Source organism: Acinonyx jubatus, chromosome E1, assembly GCF_027475565.1.
Source record: "Acinonyx jubatus isolate Ajub_Pintada_27869175 chromosome E1, VMU_Ajub_asm_v1.0, whole genome shotgun sequence".
NCBI classification, from domain to species: Eukaryota; Metazoa; Chordata; class Mammalia; order Carnivora; family Felidae; genus Acinonyx; species Acinonyx jubatus.
The window spans coordinates 13250904-13261843 of NC_069397.1; the positions used below are offsets into that span (position 1 = coordinate 13250904).

The 10940-nt window shown below is 39.1% G+C and overlaps 1 pseudogene; it reads left to right on the forward strand.

Annotated features, from left to right (window-relative positions):
- Nucleotides 1–6328: 6328 nt before the first annotated feature.
- LOC128313530 (olfactory receptor 1P1-like) lies at nucleotides 6329–10567 on the forward strand (annotated as a pseudogene).
- The last annotated feature ends 373 nt before the right edge of the window (nucleotides 10568–10940 follow it).

Here is a 10940-nt window from a genome sequence, read left to right on the forward strand (position 1 = left end):
AGAATATGTTGTTCTATTCACGGTGCTCCTATTGTTTAACAATTGTTTACCATTCCATGCTGCACAATGGAAACATGGCAACAACTAAATCAAAGGGATTCTTCAGAGACTTGCTGGCTCTAAATTCCTATGGCATGATTTTCTTTTCTTTTTTCCAAAAAGTTTTTATTGTGGTAAAATACATGTAAAATTTACCATGTTAACCATTTTTTAAAGGTTTATCTATTTACTTAGAGAGAGAGAGAGAGAGAGAGAGAGAGAGAGAGAGCCTGAGCAGGGGAAGAGCAGAGAGAGAGGGAGACAGAGAATTCCAAGCAGGTTCCACATTGTCAGCCCAGAGCCTGACTCGGGGCTCGAAACTCATGAAACTGTGAGACTATGACCTGAGCCAAAATCAAGAGTTGGACACTTAACCAACTGAGCCACCCAGGCTTCCCCATCTTAATCATTTTTAATGACTTTTAAGAAGCCAAGTATAATTAACACAGTATTAGTTTCAGGTGTACAATGTAACGATTCAATAATTTTATACATTTCTCAGTACTCATCAAGATAAGTGTACTCAATCTTATTTTCTCCTTTTCACCCATCCCTCCACTCATCTCCCGTCTGGCAACCACCAGTTTGTCCTCTGTATGTAATAGTCTGTTTTTTTGCTTATCTCTTTTTTCTTGGTTCATTTATTTTGTTTCTTAAATTCCACATATGAGGGGTGCCTGGGTGGCTCCGTTGGTTGAGTGCCCAACTCTTGATTTCAGCTCAGGTCACGGTCATGAGATTGAGCCCCACATCAGGCTCTGTGCTGGGTGTGGAGCCTGCTTGGGATTCTCTCTCTCCCTCTTCCTCTGCTTCTCTCTCTCTCTCAGAAACAAAAAATTCTACATCTGAAGGAAACCATATGGTATTTGTCTTTCTCTGACTTATTTCACTTAGTTTTATACCCTCTAGGTCCATCCATGTTGTTGCAAATGGCAAGATTTTGTTCTTTTTTATGGCTAGTAATATTCTATTGTACATATATAACACATCTTACTTTTCCATTCATCTACTGATGGATACTTGGGTTGTTTCCTGATGTAAATAATGCTGCAATAAACAGAGGGGTTCACAGCAAAGGAAATTATCAACAAAACAAGAGACAACCTAGTGAATGGGAGAAGGTATTTGCAAATAATATGTCTAATATAGGGGTTCATCCAAAATATATAAAGAACTTATAAAGCTCAGCACCAAAAATAAAAACAAACAAAACACAACCAAAACCCACAATAACCCAAAACAAATAATCCACTTAAAAAATGGGCAGGGAACCTGAATGAACATTTTTCCAAAGAGGACATACAGATAGGCAACATACACATGCAAAGATGCTCAAGATCACCAATCATCAGAGAAATGCAAATTAAAATCACAGTGAGATATCAACTTTACACAGTCAGAATGGCTAATAGAAAAAGCATAAGAAACAATTAAGTGTCAGTGAAGATGTGGAGAAAAAGGAACGCTTGAGCCCTGTTGGTGAGAATGCAACGTGGTGCAGCTACTGTGGAAAATAGTATGGAGGTTCCTCAAAAGGTTAAAAATAGAACTATCATATATCTAGTAATCCCACTACTGGGTATTTGCCCCAAAGAAAATCAAAACACTAGTTCAAAAGGATATATGCACTCCTATGTTTACCGCATCTTAACTGTGTTTACATGTATGGTTCAGTGCTATTAAGTACGACTTTTCTTTTCAAATTTATTTTTTCTTAAAAATAAAAAAATGTTCTTGTTTATTCTCCTCCTCACCTTTAAATTTTCTTTATTTGATTTTCCCCCTACTCTAAGGGTAACATTTACCTGTTATAACAAATTAAAAAATATAGAGATGTATAAAGAAAAAACTAATCTCTCCTGACCTCTTCCCATATCTCACCGCTATGAGGTAGTCAGTTTTTTTAAAAAAATTTTTTTAATGTTTATTTATTTTCGAGAGAGACAGAGACAGAATGTGAGTGGGTTAGGGGCAGAGAGAGAGGGAGACACAGAAGGAGAAGCAGGCTCCAGGCTCTGAGCTGTCAGCACAGAGCCCGACGCGGGGCTCAAACTCATGAACCACGAGATCATGACCTGAGCCAAAGTCGGACGCTCAACCGACTGAGCCACCCAGGCGCCCCTGAGGTAGTCAGTTTTGACAGTCAGGTTCCATGCTGTTCTCTCAGCTCATACAAACCCATATCCATCCATCCATCCATCCATCCATCCATCACCCACCATCTATCCATCCACACACATAAATACAAATAAAGTTTTTTTAATGTGTTTTTCAGTACAAAGAGAATATAAGTATAAAGGAAATATGTAGAGATATTGGCAAAGGATTTTATCTTCTAGTGAAGCAAGTATTTTCGTTGTATTTATCCCTCCAACACATACACAAGGCTGCGCATTTTTTCCTTTTCCTTTTCAACCACAGACCTTAAGTTAAAAAAATAAACCACATGGTATTCATGTTAATAACTACACGTCCCATAAAATGAACATGCCACAAGTTATTTAATTATCGTCCTAACTTTGAACAAATTATTAAGGAAGGTATGTCAACTCAGGCCTTTTTTTCCTCCTTGCTGCTTTCCTAAGACCCCACAGAGAAAATCCAGGGTCAAAGAGGTGAACATTTCTCTAACTCCTGACAAATGTAGGGAAGGAATTCATCAAGCAAGCCTTTTTACTAACTACACAGCCACCAGCAGTGGTGAATGTGCTTTCTCTATTTCATAATAGTGAAATACTATTACGATTTTTAGTATTAACTTTTTTATTCTTCATTTTTGTCTCTGGGGAAGATGGAACCTGTTCACTTCCTTTGACTGTTGAGTGCATTTCTCTACAATCACATGAGGTATAGGTGTGCTCACCTACGTTTACCAGCCTTGTTCCAGCCCAATATAGGCAACTCCAAGTCAGGGTTTTGTTCTGACTTGGCCCTTGCACCTGACAAGCACTAAGCTGTAAAATGAGGCATTTGAAGTTTGTACTTTTTCTTCAGTGTAAACCACTGAAAACAAGTTTTCTTTTTATATTAGCATAGTTATAATTCTCTGACAAATGAATAAATATAGGATAAATATCATCAGGTTTCACATCGGTTTGAACTGACTTGTGGAGGAATTTCCAAAGATACACTGTGCCAAGTGAACACAAAAAGGCATATATGTTACATTTGAAAATGTATTATAATATTCACGTTATTATGATTTAATAATGTAATTTTGTGTTTAAACATTCATGTAATACTTATGTATTGTGGCTTAATAATATAATATTTGTTTTATATTTATATTATGTAAATATATGTAAAATACCAAGTTTTTATACTTCAAGTTTTATACTTCACCAAAGTGAAGTCTAAAAATTTGCATAATTGTGATGCTCATATTTTTTCTAAAGTAGAGTGAGAAGTTATACTGTGCAATTATTAGCATTGTTATTATTTTTTAAAGAGAATTATCACATTACTTTGTGTTAATTCTTATTTAGGGGAATATAAAGATGCTAAAATTATAAATTATCTTTATGAAGGATTAAAGGCCTATTTTGACTTATTGTGGTTGTTTTTAATTAAATGCTAGTTAGCTAACATACAGTACATTGGTTTCAGAAGTGGAATTCAGTGATTCATCACTTACCTACAACACCCAGTGCTCATCCCAATAAGTGCCCTCCTTAATACCCTTCACCTGTCTAGCCTGCCTCCCACCCACCTCCCTCCATCAATTTAATTGTATTTCGAAAGAGTGTAAATCCTGAATCTAGAGGAGGGACTTCAGATGCCAGGCCAACTTTCCACACAACTGGACACTTGATTGCCATTTTAGAAATATGTGACAGTCAGCATCTCCAGGAGTCTTGGACTCTGCTTGTTGAATTTCCACTGTGGATTCTTTTAAGTACCTTCCTGTTCTGAAGAGTTTATGTACAGCTGGAAATGTTATAGGGCGAGAATTTATACTGAGTAAGTTCTTATGTTAGAATATACTTTATCTTATTTTATTTTAAAAATAAAATTAGGAGTGTTGGCTTGGTATTTTAATATTGTTAAATTAAGAACACATTTAGTTTGTTATGAATAAACATAAAGAGTTTCTTAAGATACTGTAGTATGCATTATGGCTCTGGCCATGAGAATGCTAGAATTTGTAAACGTGGGCCAAATATTTTGCGTGAATATTGCACTGTCTTCTTAAAATTTTTTAACACTTATTTACTGTTGAGAGATAGAGATAGAGCACGAGCAGGGGAGGGGTAGAGAGAGAGGGGGACACAAAATCTGAAGCAGGCTGCAGTCTCTGAGCTGTCAGCACAGAGCCTGACGTGGGGCCCAAACTCACAAACCGCAAGATCGTGACCTGAGCCAAAGTCGGACACTTAACTGAGCCACCCAGCCGCCCCACACTCTCTTCTTAAGGCAATCTTTATATCTTCTAGCCCAGAAGATTCCAAATAAGTCCAACATTTTAGACTATGTATACTGCTTCCTGAACTGCTACTTAAATAAAGAGTCCCCTGTAATCATAGAGTAAGGAACCTGTATTAGTATCTCTGAAAGTCATAGCACAAAGCATACTATTAGGGGTAGAAAACGTGGAATATAGAAATCAAAGTTTCTTGGAGAACAGATCAAAGAAATACTATCAATTGGTCAGAAATCATGAGGGTCTTCCTCATGGAAACAAGGAAATAAAGGTATGTTTTAAGAACTCGTACCACTTAGAAACTTAAAATTGTAAAGAGATGGAAATATGTGAACTGGCATAAAATGGCCGAACAATGTCAGGTCCTCATAAGCATGCACAGGACAGGGGCTCCCCTGCATGCCATTTTGTTTAGCATTGGAAGAAAAAGTGCATGTTTGAAATCACCAACACCACAGGAGTAAAATGGGGAGGAAACATGCTGCTTCAGAGAGAACATACGTAACACAGTGAAATTGTAACCCAAAGGGGCTGACAAGATGTGACAGACGTGAAGAACTAGATCTCAATGTAGATGACTTAAGTAGGTAAGTACAATGAGAAAGTTCACTACGTGATTAAAGACACCCCGAGACAAAGAAGTTGGGCTAAATTCTGTCTCTGGCAACCAAGCCAATCTGACGGGATAGATCATGTATTCATTCATTCATTCATTCATTCAACCAACAAATATTTATTGAGCTACCTTGTGCTAGGAACTAATATGGGTGTTGGAGATACAGCAGGAAAAAGACCAAAATCTCTTCTCCCAGAGAGCTTACATTATTATCACCATGAGAATTTATTTCTTTTTGAAGAAGAAAAAGTAGATGGATATCATCAATATATTAGACGTAGGCTGAGCTGATGGATCTCTCCATGAACTTTGAAGTAAGTTTGCCCTTTGAGAGTTAAATAAGCAAAATCCGCACACAAATTATGTAATCAGCCACATGCTTAAGTATATCAAGAGATTGGTTGTAAAACTGTCTTTGAAGAATTTTGGAAAACTTCCAACCAAATTAAGGTGACCTGGGGGGAATCTTAGGGAGTTAGGATTGTACGTGGCTTTAAGTTAGTAAGTGAAAGCTAATTGGTTGTGGTAAACCCTGTTTGGAGAAACAGAACAGAAAGGAGTAGGTCGACCAGGCAAATCCAGGGGAAAACTGGGTCTTCCAAGAGCAGTGCTAGCAGTGCCTTTGGAAGCATTGACTGGAAGAGAGAATAATAACTTGTCAGGCTTGGCATGACCCTTTCCTTCACCAAGTTCTCCTTATAGTAAGCAGAAGGCTCCAATGAAACAGTACAATGTGACTGTGCTCATCAAGCAACACTCTGATATAGCTTGTCTAGAGGCAGAGGATTTAGTGCCAGCAGAATCTCTCTTCTACCTTTAAGTTCTATTTATCAGGCGTGGGGAATGGGGTTCTTCTGGTTTCTATCTGTCCCTACCTGAAGCTTGGTTAGTGGGATCGGCCCTTGACACAGGTTTCTGAGGCTGCAGCGTTGAGAACTGAACCAAATGTGCCTTCTGAAGTACTGTTGGCCAGTCGATTTTCCCCAGGTGTGTGAATTTTTGTTTTATTGCCATTCTTCTTCTCTGCAATAGTTTGGCCAAAGCATCCAAGTGTTTCCTACTCAGTGAATCAGGGAAAGAGAAGAAACTATAGCAGAAGACGCTCAGGTTAGAAAGAAGGGAGAAGTTTCTGTTACAGGGCTGTGTCTACATTCCTGGCAGTGTCAACACAGAGCCTTGCAGAGAGATGATGGTCAGTAAATAAACTCATTTGTTGACCTTATCAGAGGAGGCATAACCGGTAAGAAGTTGCTATGGTTGAGGTCAAAGACAGTACCGCCTGTGTTCTCTTCTAGGATTTTAATTGTTTCATGCCTCACATTTAGGTCTTTAATCCATTTTGAATTTATTTTTGTGTACAGTGTAAGAAAGGGGTCCAGTTTCGTTCTTCTGCATGTGGCTGTCAAGTTTTCCTGACACCATTTGTTGAGGAGACTGCTTTTTTCCCATTGGATATTCTTTCCTGCGTTTTTGAAGTATAGTCGAAATGGGTTCATTTCTTGGTTTTCTGTCCTTCTCCCTTTGAAATGTGTGTCTATTCTTGTTCCCGTACATACTGTTTTGATTACTACAGCTTTGTAATATGACTTGAAGTCAGGAATTGAGATGCCTCCAGCTTTGCTTTCCTTTTTCAAGGTTGCGTTGGCTATTCGAGGTCTTTTGTGGTTCCATACGAAGTTTGGGATTGTTCTAGCTCTGTGAAAAATGCTGTTGGTATTTTGTTAGGGATTGCATTAAATGTGTAGATTTCTTTTGGTAGTATGGGCACTTTAACAATATTTGTTCTTCTACTCCATGAGCATGAACGTCTTTCTATTTCTTTGTGTCTTCTTCAGCTTCTTGCGTCAGTGTTTCATAGTTTTCAGAGTACAGGTCTTTCACCTCTTTGGTTAGGTTTATTCCTAGGTATCTTATGGTTTTTGGTGCAATTGTAAATGGGATTGATTTCTTAATTTCTTTTTCTGCTGCTTCATTATTTGTGTATAGAAATGCAACAGATTTCTGTACATTGATTTTGTATCCTGTGACTTTACTGAATTTGTGTATCAGTTCTAGCAATTTTTTGGGAAAATCTTTTGGGTTTTCTATATGGAGTATCAAGTTATCTGGAAATAGTGAAAGTTTGACTTCTTCCTTGCCAATTGGGTGCCTTTTATTTCTTTTTGTTGTCTGGTTGCTGTGGCTAGGACTTCAGTACTATGTTAACTTTTTTTTTTAAATTTTGTTTTGTTTTGTTTTGTTTTTCAACGTTTATTTATTTTTGGGACAGAGAGAGACAGAGCATGAACGGGGGAGGGGCAGAGAGAGAGGGAGACACAGAATCGGAAACAGGCTCCAGGCTCCGAGCCATCAGCCCAGAGCCTGACACGGGGCTCGAACTCCCGGACTGCGAGATCATGACCTGGCTGAAGTCAGACGCTTAACTGACTGCGCCACCCAGGCGCCCCTATGTTAACTTTTTTTATGTTTATTTTTGAGAGAGAGAGAGAGAGAGAGAGAGAGAGAGAGAGAGAGAGAGAGCATGAGCAGGGAAGGGGAAGGAGAGGGAGACACAGAACTGGCAGTAGACTCCAGGCTCTGAGCTGTCAGCACAGAGCCCAATGCGGGGCTGAAACTCACAAACTGTGAGATCATGACCTGATCCGAATTCAGAGGCTTGACTCACTGAGCCACCCAGGTCCCTCCAGTACTACGTTAAATAGCAATGGTGAGAGTGGATCTTCCTGTATTGTTCCTGACCTTAGGGAAAAAGCTCTGTTTTCCCCCATTTAGGATGATATTTGCTGTGGGTTTTTTGTATATGGCCTTTTTTAAACTTACTTCATTGGAGGTTTTTATAATGAATGGATGTTGTGCCTTGTCAAATGCCTTTTTTGTATCTACTGAAATGATCATATGGCTCTCTTATTAATGTATCATGTTGATTGATTTGTGAATATTGAACCACCTTTGAAACCTAGGAATAAATCCCACTTGATCGTGATGAATGGTTCTTTTAGTGTACTGTTGGATTGGGTTTGCTAGTATTTCATTGAGAATTTTTACATCCATGTTCATCAAGGATATTGGCTTGTAGTTCTCTTTAAGTGAGACTTTAGTGAGACTCATAGAATGAATTTGGAAGATTTCCTTCCTCTTCTATTTTTTGGAATAGTTTTAGGAGAGTAGCTGTTAATTCTTCTTTAAATGTTTGGTAGAATTCACCTGTGAAGCCATCTGGCCCTGGACTTTTGTTTGTTGGGGTATTTTTGTTACTGATTCAATTTCTTTGCTGGTCATCAGTCTGTTCAAGTTTTCTATTTCTTTCTGTTACAGTTTTGATATTTTATTTGTTTCTAGGAATGTATCCATTTCTTGAAGTTGTCCAATTTGTTGCACTTCATCAAAATAAAAAGCTTCTGCACAGAAAAGGAAACAATCAACAAAACTAAAATGAACCGACAGAATGGGAGAAGATATTTGCAAATGATATATCTGATAAAGGGTTAGTATCCAAAATATATCAAGAACTTGTATAACTCAACCCCCAAAACACATAATCCAATTTAAAAATGGCAGAAGACCTGGGTAGCTCAGTAAGTTGAGTGTTTGAGTTTTGATTTTGGCTCTGATCATGATCTCATAGTCGTGAGTTTGAGCCCCATGTCAGGCTCCGTGCCAGGCATGGAGCCTGCTTAAGATTCTCTCTCTCTCTCTCTCTCTCTCTCTCTCTCTCTCTCTCTCTCTCCCTCTCTCTCTCCCTCTCTCTCTCTCTCTCTCTCTCTCTGTCTCTCTCTCTCTCCCTGTCTCTCTCCCTCTGCCCTTCCCCTACTCAGGTTCTCTCTGTCTCTTTCTCTCTCTGTCTCAAAAAAAAAATAAAAAATAAAAATAAATAAATAAATAAATAGAAAATGGAAGAACACATGAACAGACATCACTCCAAAGAAGACATACAGATAGCCAACAGCCAACAGCCAACATACAGAACAGATGTTCATCATCACCTACCATCAGGGAAATACAAATCAAAACTACACTGAGATATTACCTCACACCTGTGAGAATGGCTAAAATCAATTCAAGAAACAATAGGTGTTGCCGAGGATGTGGAGAAACAGGAACACTCTTGCAGTGTTGGTGGGAATGCAAACTGGTGCAGCCGCTCTGGAAAACAGTATGGAGGTTCATCAAAAAGTTAAAAATAGAACTATCCTATGATCTCGCCACTACTAGATATTTACCCAAAGAATACAAAAATACTAACTTAAAGGGATGCATGCACCCAGATGTTTATAGCAGCATTGTCTACAGTAGCTAAATTATGCAAAGAGCCTGTCCATCAGCCATTGAATGTCCATCCGCCGTCGAATGGATAAAGAAGTGGCATATGTGTACAATGGAATATTACCCAGCCATGAAGAAAATTGAAACCTTGCCATTTGCAATGACATGGGTGGAGCTAGGAGTATTATTTTAAGCAAAATAAGTCAGTCAGAGAAGGACAATTATCATATGATTTTACTCATATGTAGAATTTGAGAAACAAAATAACCAACCAGGTTGGGGGCGGGGGGAAGAGAGAGGCAAACTAAGAAACAGAATCTTAACTAGAGAGAACAAATCGATGATTATCAAATGATAGGCGTGGCAGGGGGATGGGTTAAATAGGTGATGGGTATTAAGGAGGGTGAGCACCAAGTGTTGTATGTAAGTGTTAAATCACTAAATTGTACACTTGAAACTAATATTACACTGTATATTAAGTAACTGGGATTTAAGTAAGGAGTTCAAAAAATTATTTATTTTCCTTTAACCTGAATTGCGGGGATATTGCTAATATATACGGAAATAGGCTTAGAGTTTTCGTGGGCCTCAGTGGAGGTCTCTTTCTCTAGCTTCTGGGCTCATGGCAGGAGGGAACCAGACCAGCATCTGGGAGTTCCTCCTCTGGGGACTCTCCGAGCGGCCAGAGCAGCAGCGCATCCTCTTCCTGCTGTTCCTGTGCATGTATGTGGTCACCGTGACTGGGAACCTGCTCATTGTTCTGGCCATTCGCACTGACGCACATCTTCACACACCCATGTACTTCTTCCTCGCCAGCCTGTCCTGTGCTGACATCCTTTTCACCTCCACCACCGTGCCCAAGGCCCTGGTGAATATCCAGACCCAGAGCAGGTCCATTTCCTATGCGGGATGCTTGGTCCAGCTCTACTTCTTCTTGGCTTTTGGGGACATGGACATCTTTCTCCTGGCCACAATGGCCTATGACCGCTACGGGCCATCTGTCACCATTTCCACTGTAGGATGGTCACCCCTGCCCTCCAGTGCTACACCTTCATGGAGACTGCCTGCTCATGACCAGCCCTGTTGCCATGACCTACACCTTCCTCATACTCTTTCTTTCTGCTGTACATCATCCCTGACTGTTTTGTGATCTGGGACCACGATGAAAGCATTTTTTCTCTGATATGCGTTTGATGACTCTGTTCCCTTGCTCTTGGTGGAGTAATTGTTTTAGCCCTGATACTTATTGGTTTACTTTACTGAGATATAATTTATATACAGTAAACTGCTTAGGTCAGTACGTTCAGTAAATTTTCACAAAAATGTATTAACATGTTACATATTATCATATTATGATCATTGTAGTCAAGATACTGCATATTTTCATTATCCTAGAAAGGGCCTCGTACTCTTTTCTAGTAATCCCCCACCTTGAGGCAACTACTGATCTGATTTCTATCACCATAGGTTAGATTTACCTGTTCATGAGTTTCATATAAATGGAATCATACAGTGTGTACATAGTATATACTCTTTGTGGTTTGGTTCCTTCTGCCCAGCATGATGTTTTCAAATTCATGTACAATGATGCATGTGTCAGTA